General features: G+C 37.1%; 1 pseudogene; it reads left to right on the top strand.

Annotated features, from left to right (window-relative positions):
• The first annotated feature begins 5,045 nt into the window (after positions 1–5,045).
• Positions 5,046–7,746, top strand: LOC149181370 (putative pentatricopeptide repeat-containing protein At2g01510 pseudogene; annotated as a pseudogene).
• The last annotated feature ends 1,748 nt before the right edge of the window (positions 7,747–9,494 follow it).

Genomic DNA, 9,494 nt, shown 5'->3' on the forward strand with positions numbered 1-9,494 from the left:
AAGGATTTAATCATGGTAGTTCGGGATTAGTTTAGGGATAAATTAGAGGTTTAAAATGATCGGGCCAGGTTTAATGAGGGATTAGGGAGTCGGGTGAGTTTAATACCGGGATTAGGTAAACTAAGTAAAGTTATATCGGTGTATGGGGAATTTCTATTAGTTTTTATGAAAACTAAGGGTGGGGATAATTACGTAAGGGAATTAATTTAATACGGGATAATGGGGATTTCAGGGAATTTATATAATAATATTAGAAATTAATATGAAATTGCGATGGCGGAGTGGATTTTTCCTTAGTACAAGGGTAAAGTAAACATTTGCGCATTTAGCTTTATACTTAGGGAAAAGGCTTTTGTGTGGGTTTTTTGTATGAAAGGGTTTTATACGGGGGAGGGGGTATTATTTTTCCTAGGTAAAAGGTGTTTAAACCTTAGAAAAAGGGATTTTCTTAGGGAAATGAGGGGAAACAGATTTTATGAAGGGGGAATATGTTTTTATGAAGGAGGTTCTAGTACTTGTCCCCCCTAAGTCATTTAGCCGAGGGTCTGGTCCCTCCAAAAGCCAGAGAAATGCTCTGAGCCTTTTTGACTTGTAGGATTTAAGTACTAGAACTTATTTATGGGAAATTAGTGAAGTAAAGGGGTGAAATGAATGAGAGGATGTTAAATAAACCATGTTGTGAACCATTGTCTTTGCTTTATTTGTTGTGTATGCATATTTGAAAGATACATTTAAAACAATGACATAAGTGTTTTTATGTAATCATATGATATTTCTGCAACCTTTCCACTACTTACCCATTTACTTTATCCTATCATTTTTTTTTTTCACTTTATTTGGGTGCATTTAGGCTAGCAAACCCTTATCAATCTTTTTTTTTTTTCTTTTACAAAGTAAACTATCTAATTTTGACCTTATATCATCCAAGGGCTCAAATTAAACTGATGAGCTCCTTTTATTTACTCTACCTATCTAATGCTCTGCCAAGATTACACTGTTTGATCAGATTTTATTTTCTAACTATAAACATGAAATAGTCAAGTTTAAACATTTTGACTATCATGGATTGTGGCATGAGTAACAAGCTGCACACAATCATTTATTATGCATAAAAGTAAATAGTAGTGGTCTTTTGACTTGCTCACTTTCATGGTCTCTTTTTGTCTTTTTGGATTCATATATTTTCATTTTTTTGACCTTTCCTTATTCTTTTTGTCCTTTGATTATTCTTTTAGGACATACCCTCTTTTAATATTTTTAATATGGAAAACATTTGCAGAAAGCAAAGATATGTACAATATTACAAGGCTTCACCTTAGTCATTCAAAATTATGACTCCTATTGGTATAGGAACCTAACAGGCTCAACACATGGGGCCCATAACTCCTTAATTATCATACCTACAACCTCCACCCAAAGATACCATAATAGGTCTTGACTACCCTTTTCCAAGGTCTTCAATATAGGGAAACCCCCCCCAAACCTTCTTATCACCATACTAGGGTACAATACAACTATTCCCTTCCATAGGTATCCTAATAGATCCATCCACATAAAATAGCCTTGAATCTAAAGCCAATGTAAGAATTCCACTACACAACACTTCTTATATATCATAGAAACATATTTCAAGGAAATTTCATACATAAGAAAATCATATCTACTAAACATACACAATTGCACATTGATCAATCTCGTCATTGCAACATATCTAATCTTTAGCATTACAATATTTATGAGACATAAAATAACAATGAAGACCATTACACTTATATGTTTACTTAATTTTGCTAGAAATTGAAGAAGGGAGAGCTACTCTCCACCCAACCATAGGCTCATCTATACTGGAGGGTTTTTTTCTTCTTTTTTTTAGATTCAAAATGGATTCCTCTCTGTGTTTTGAAGAATGGTATTTGGATCGATAGAGGATATAATCTTAGAGGAAAATTTTTATTCTTAAAGGAAAAAGGTGTTTTGGAAGTAAGGTGGTTTTTCTTGTGTGAGGATATTTGGGTTTTCTTGTAGAATTTTCCTCTTGCTCTATTTTATTTATGACGAAATTTTCATTGTGGAAATGTGCAGACAATGCAAGTACTGATTCCAATTCTTCCATCAAAGAAGGCATACTTTTTTCTTTTCTTTTTTTACAATAGGGGAGATCATAGTCAAGAATAGTTCCTAGCTTGATGAATTTTTTGAATACTTAACAACTTCTAGATGCATGAATCTCCAAGCTGCAATGGTTTCGACCTAGATGGTTTATTTTCATCACATTCGATCTCTATTGGATACACCACAATATTAATAGAGCATCGGTACTTGATGACAAAGGAGTTAATAAAAAAAATAGGAGTACAATGTCCCTAGAGTTCAACAATCGACTTTTCAGGATGATGCTCATACTCTTGTGGTCACTAATGATCCATACTCAAGTAACTAGATCTGCATCTCCAAATATTGCTTGAGCTTGAATGTGAAGAAGAGAAGTGACCATGATATACTTTACATAAATTTATTGTAATGGTACATTTTTAATAAGTTATGGGTTGATTTTTAGAGTAATTCTTATTTGAATCATTAATTCATACAAAATTGTATTACAAAAATCCATTTCAGTACATAATTTACTACATTTTGAGTGAGCCTAATGGTTAGGAACACTTGTTTGCTCATAAGAGGTCATAGGTTCAAATCCAGAGGGGGGTAGAGTTTGTACACCTACATAAATTTTAACAGTCAAATAACTGCACAGAGGTGAGTCCCTTGTCCCATAAACAAGGGGGTTTCATACACCAATTTGGTGTTTGGTTTGGTCGTGACCTTAAAAATTAGATCATCATCATTATTATTATAGAAACACATGCTATTTTTATAGACAAAATCCATTGAGGTCAATTGGATTTAATCTAGACAATTGCGAGATGAGTATTCTTCTCCCTTCTTAGCTATTGAGGTCAATTGGGTTTAATCTAGTCAATCGTGAGAAGAGTATTCTTCTCCCTTCTTAGCTTCAATTACGTAAGTGACATGTTTAGTTCTTCAATGAGAATATGGTTGTTAAAGGTTTGAAACTTTGAAAATCCCATTTTTCTTAGGATACCATCTTCTAAAAGAGAGAGTGTTAGATAGGTTTCCTTGAAAAATATATTTCCAAAAAAATAAAATCCATTAAGATAAAATTGTGAACACGATTCCCATCATTTTAGGGAGCATTTTCATATAGAAGCATAAAGGAAGATTAAGTAATATTAACCATAAATGTAAGGAGTTTACATCTTTGATATTGGATTCAAACTAAAATGTCAAGTTTCATATGTAAGACAAAATCTTCCCAGAATGAGAGCCCGTCTTGGAACCAACTTTAGAAGCGAGGATTAAGGGGGAAATATGATGTTCAATCATTAGTCATTCTCTTTCAAATTAGAGGAGGCCCTTTTAGGGTTTTGAGTTGTACTAAGAAGAGGAACTTACACTAATAATTATTGGAAAAAAAAATCAAGTGAGATAATGTATTCCCTTTTTTTTAACTATGAAACTATCGACCATTATATTAGTAGGAGGCACCACTCTCTTGTGGTTTTTTTATTTGGCATAAGGATCATGGTTTATTGGAGCTTATAAAACTTCAATATTGGATCATGGTAAAGTTTGCGTGGACCTAATGGTTAAGAACACATATTTCCTCTTTAAGGGTCACAGGTTCAAATCGAGAGGTATGCAAACCTCTGTAGGCTTTAGCACTCAAATCGTTGCATGGTTCTATAAACAAGAGAAGGTCGAGAAATAGTAATATTCACACCACAACTAATCAATATTGTCGTTGTGCTTCTTGATATAAAAATGGTAGGAGATTGGTAATACATAAGTGGACCTAATAGTTTTTTTTTTTGTAAATTTAAAAACTTTGTATTAACATAAAATGCGGGTATTACATAGTTGGAATTGTTTAGATCATCAAAGAGACCACTATTAACTCCCAAAGTAACTGGGTGATTCAAATTTTCAACTAAGCTCGGTTTACAAAAAGATACAAAACATAATAGCACCTCCTACTTGTCATCCAAGTAGTTGTGTTTATTGATATAACGATGGTAGGAAATTGGTAATACGTTAGTGGACCTAATAGGTTTTTTTTTTTGTAAATTTTAAAACTTTGTATTAACATAAAAACACAAGTATTATATCGCTGCAATTGTTCAGATAATCACAGAGACCACTGTTAAATTCCAAAGTAACCAGGTGATTCAAATTTTCAACTAAGCACAATTTACAAAAAGATACAAACATAATAACACCTCCCGTTGATCATCCAAGCCTAATAGCCATATTGCTAATACAATATTACAAAACATATAATCATGATTAATTAGGGGAAGAGATAGGTGGAGGAGGATCCTTGACACTCATCCAGGAAAAGCATCATTGTTTGAGTCACTGTGTAAGTGTCCTTCCACGTGAGTCAGTCTTAAATCAAGCCTGTCCATAATAAAGTGTTGGTTCTGTAACATCCTCTTGATGTCTTCCAATGATCCAAATACATTGTAGTGTTCTCCATAATAAAATGTTGGTTTTGTAACATCCTCTTGATGTCTTCCAGTGACCCAAATACATTGTAGCGTTCTCCACAATAAAGTGTTGGTTCTGTAACATCCTTTTGATGTCTTCCAGTGATCCAAATACATTGTAGCATTCTATTGATTTATCTTTCAAAACCAAGCCAAGTAGAGTCTTCATCTACAGCAAAGGGCCAAAATTTAGATATTATTTCTTTTGTACTTGATATGCCCAAAGTCCAACAACAAACCTTATCCATGATGTCAAAAAGAGAAAAAGACTCTCTGCCAACCTGAATTCGTAGCTTCCTAATTTCTCTCATTGTCTCCACTATATAATTGCAAAGAGTCGAGACCCGTTTAAAAAAAAAACCTAACCTAACCGTTAAAAACATATGTTTTCTTTTAAAAATTCAAATGTTTAAGTTTAAAATAAAATAAAATTTGTACACCTTCATCAACTATAATAACATTTCATACTGCACTCTTCTATTAAAAACTACCTTGTATGCTGTTACCATCTGAACTCTACTTGAAAGATACCTGTATCCATTCTACGGCGATACTGAATTCCCGTGCAGTGCCCCTGCCGTGGATCGTAAATCTCCCTTAAGCTTAGCTCTGCTTAAGGAATTTTCAATAGGTAAAAATGAAATGTACGGTACTATGACGCCATCTTAAAGACAATGCTTCAGCCCATGTGCTGTGAAACATGGAGCCATGAGAACTCTTCCAAAGGCTTTCACGCCTTACAAACTCTTTCTCAAAAACATTTGTAGACACTTTTCAAATCAACTCGAAACTGCCAAAGCCTTTGTGGATGGCAAGCAAGTCGACCTCCACATGATCAAAACAGGATTCGATCCCCATATTTACAGGACGAATCAGCTCATTGACACCTTCGTAAAATCTAAGAATTTGGTGGAAGCACGCCGAGTGTTTGACAGAATGCCCAAAAGAAACAAATTCTCATGGAATCTCATGGTTACGGGATATGTGAAATGTGGGTGTATGAAGGATGCACGCCAATTGTTTGACAAGATGACGGAACGGGACACAGTTTCATGGACCATGATGATAGGAGGTTATGCGCAGATTGGGGAAAGCCAGGAAGCCCTCAAACTCTTCTGCCAAATGCAGCAAATGGGAGCTAAGCCGGACCGAGTCACGTTCGCTGGAGTTCTGGGTGCTTGCAGCTATTTCCCAACATCCAGAGAGAGCAAGCAGGTCCATGCCCATATCATTAAAACTGGACATGCATCTAGTCTGTTAGTGCAAAACACCCTTGTTGATACTTATACCAAATGTGAGGATATAGAGTTGGCACGCCAGGTGTTCGACAAAATTCCTGCAAGAGATGGCGTTTCTTTCAATGCCATGATTGCAGGATATGCTCGGCATGACTACTGCGAAGATGCCTTGGGATTGTATTCACAATTGGAAATGACAGGCATCAAGCCAACACAGTTTACGTTTGCAGGTGTTCTCAGTGCTTGCGCTGGCCTCTCCTATCTGGAACAAGGGAGACAATTTCATGGGACTGTTATTCAGTCTGGATTTGAATTGAATGTCTTTGTAGGCAACGCACTTATGGACATGTATGTCAAGTGCAGTAGCATAGAAGATGCCCGCAAACTATTTGATCAAATGACAGAGCGCGATGAGGTTTCGTGGAATGTGATGGTCACAGGATATTTGTGGGATGGGCAGGTTGAGGAATCCTTGAATCTTTTTCAGCGATTGCAGAGCATATCTTTTGATTTGTCTCAATTTGCATTTTCGAGCATTCTCAGTGCTTGCGCCAGCTTACAGGCTTGCGAGCAGGGTAAGCAGCTTCATGCTCTGGTTATCAGAGCTGGTGTCGAGTCAAATGGTGTTGTTGGGAATGCTCTTATCGACATGTATGCTAAATGTGCTAGCATAGAGGATGCATATCAGATGTTTGACAAAATGCCTAACAGAAACCCGATTTCCTGGACTGCTATAATCACAGGATATTCGCAGGCGGGATGTGGTGAGGGAGCTTTGGATTTGTTTTCTCAAATGCAGAAAACAGATGTGAAGCCCGATCAAGCAACCTTTGCTAGCGTTCTCAGAGCTTGTGCAAGCCTAGCAGCACTGGAACAGGGCAAGCAAATCCATGACTGCATTATTAAAACTGGTTATGAGTCGAGCATTTTTTCAGGAAGTGCTCTGTTGGACATGTATGCCAAATGCGGAAGCATAGATGATGCTGATAAAATTTTCGGTGTGATGCCTGAGCGGAATTTAGTCTCATGGAATGCCATGATATCAGCATATGCCCAAAATGGTTGCGGCATGGAGGCACTTCAACTCTTTGAACAAATGCTACAGGAAGGCACAAAGCCAGATCATGTCAGCTTGATTTGTGTTCTTGCTGCGTGTAGCCATGCAGGCCTAGTGAATGAAGGTCGCAGCTACTTTGATTGCATGACGAAAGATTATTGCATTACGCCGAGAGCAGAACACTATTCTTGCATGGTTGACCTTCTTGCTCGCGCTGGGCACTTGAATGATGCAGAAAACTTCATCAATAATATCCCCCTCGAACCTGATGCTAGAATGTGGATGGCTTTGCTCGGTGCTTGTAGAACCTATGGAAATATAGAGCTAGGAGAACACGCAGCAAAACGCCTTTTTGAATTGGAACCAGAAGATGCTGCGCCGTATGTGGTTATGTCAAACATCTATGCTGCAGCTGGCAAGTGGGATGATGCTGCAAGGATCAAGAAGCTGATGAAAGACAGAGGAGTTAAAAAGGAGCCAGGATACAGCTGGATCGAGGTAAATAACAGGTCATATGCATTTGTTGCTGATGATAGATCACATGCTCAAACAGAGGAAATTTATGCAACATTGGAGAAACTGGCTGAACAGATGAAGATAGCAGGGTACGTACCAGATACAAACTTTGACCTACATGACGTTGAACAGGAAAAGAAGGAACATTTCCTTTGTCACCATAGCGAAAAGCTTGCACTTGCATTTGGCCTTATCAACACCCCTCCGAGGACACCTCTTAGAGTTGTCAAAAACCTGCGTGCATGTGGCGATTGTCACAATGCCATCAAATTCATATCTAAAATAGTTGGAAGAGAAATAGTTATTAGGGATGCTAATCGCTTTCATCATTTCAAAAATGGGATTTGTTCTTGTAGGGATTATTGGTGAACCTCAAGCTAGAATTATTGCTGGCAATTCTGTGTTTTATAAGTTTTGTAGAGATGAGTTAAAATTTATAACCACAATATGGGACAATCACCATGGGACTGGAACAGAGGGCTGTGGGCCTGACTGTCTAGTCTGTAACAGGGTGAAAAACATTGATCGGTAATAACCATGACCATTGGAAAACAATTCTTAAGAAAAACGCACTAACAATCTCTTTTCCAGTCCTTTTCCATATAAATTCTTAACTGGGTACAATAAAATGTACTTCAGATTGACGTTCAGATAAATCATAAATGGCCATTCAATTGCCTGTTCCGAAGCCAATCTTGCATACTAGTATTGCAAGCAGCCAATTTTGCACTATTATCATCTGGACGAACGTATTGTATGAGCGAGTTGCAGAAACCCCATGATTATCCTAGTTCCCGTCTTTGATGCTCATCTAAGAGCACTAAACGGCTTTGGTGTAATGGATGGATGTGGTACATCTTGCCCTTGCATTTAAGGTTTTAAAGATATGGGGGGAAGTTCAATCAAATTTCTATTAAATAAACATTATCTCACGCAGCATATTGAAGAGAAACGTTGGGAAGGGACGGGCCATCCAGAAACCTTCATAAAACCTGAAAGCACTCAACACTGATGGATGAAAGTCCACGCTAACAAAAATAACAAAAGTGACAGTGTAACAAAGGTCAAAATGATTTTAGAGCGCTTTTAACCTCGTTCATGGGATTACCATATCACCGGATCAGTGACGACATTAACATAAAACAATATTCCCGTTTCCTAGCTAAGCTCGGCATAATTTACAAAGGAAGCTCATCATTATCATTTGTACCATCTTGCAGTGACTGCATAGTTACCAAGTTAGAATTTTAAATTCTGATAAGATATTCTGAAGTCCACCTCTTGAAGACACCAAATAGTAAATAGTACATACTATATATTTCTTTCAAATTTTGGAAGTTGTACCAACTCTTGGTATAGCAAGTGGTTGGTGGTTCAAACCCTGCTGATTCCATTAATTAATGTGAAGCTGTTCGTTTTCACTACAAACATTTGTTGACATGTAGTGTGGAGATGCGTAGATATTGATGGACAGCTGTGACACACTGACAGATCATGTTCATTTCGATTCCAGGCCAGTGGAGGCTAAAATAAGTACACAGAGAATTCATTGCCTGTAGGTATAAGTCAGGCCTCCGCCTAACTAGGCCCTGCTTCTGCGCAATATCAACTTGACTAAGTTGCATTTTCGTCACTAATTTGCATCTGGACTCCCCGAATTTCGCACACCCCAACCATGTCTGATGAAGAGGTTAATGCAACCTATAACTGTGCTTTGCAATATGAGTTAGTTGCATGGATCAGAGCGCTGGTAATCACTCTAACACATAATTTATCATTCAATTTCATACTGAAATCCCATGTAGAAAATCCACAAAATTATGATCTGCTAATATAAGCAATCTGAAATATAATTTTTTCTCAAATAAACCCAAAATTTCTCTACTAGATGCATGCAGAGGAATAGTAACAGAAATAAAGCACAATTCACACAATAGAACAATACAATTTTTCTAGGGAACCCAACTAGGAAAACCCATATTATTGAAGAAAAATGAAAAATGAGCTATAGATCTTTTACAAATGCACTTGCTTCAATAGAGAATACAAACTGATCTCTCAACCTTAGACCAGGATGAAACAATCTGCAAGAATACTGATCTTCCCTCAAACTAGCCG

The sequence above is a fragment of the Pinus tabuliformis genome, chromosome 3_2 (assembly GCF_031772625.1).
Source record: "Pinus tabuliformis cultivar Carrire ecotype Pingquan chromosome 3_2, CPIR1, whole genome shotgun sequence".
In the NCBI taxonomy this organism is placed as follows: domain Eukaryota; kingdom Viridiplantae; phylum Streptophyta; class Pinopsida; order Pinales; family Pinaceae; genus Pinus; species Pinus tabuliformis.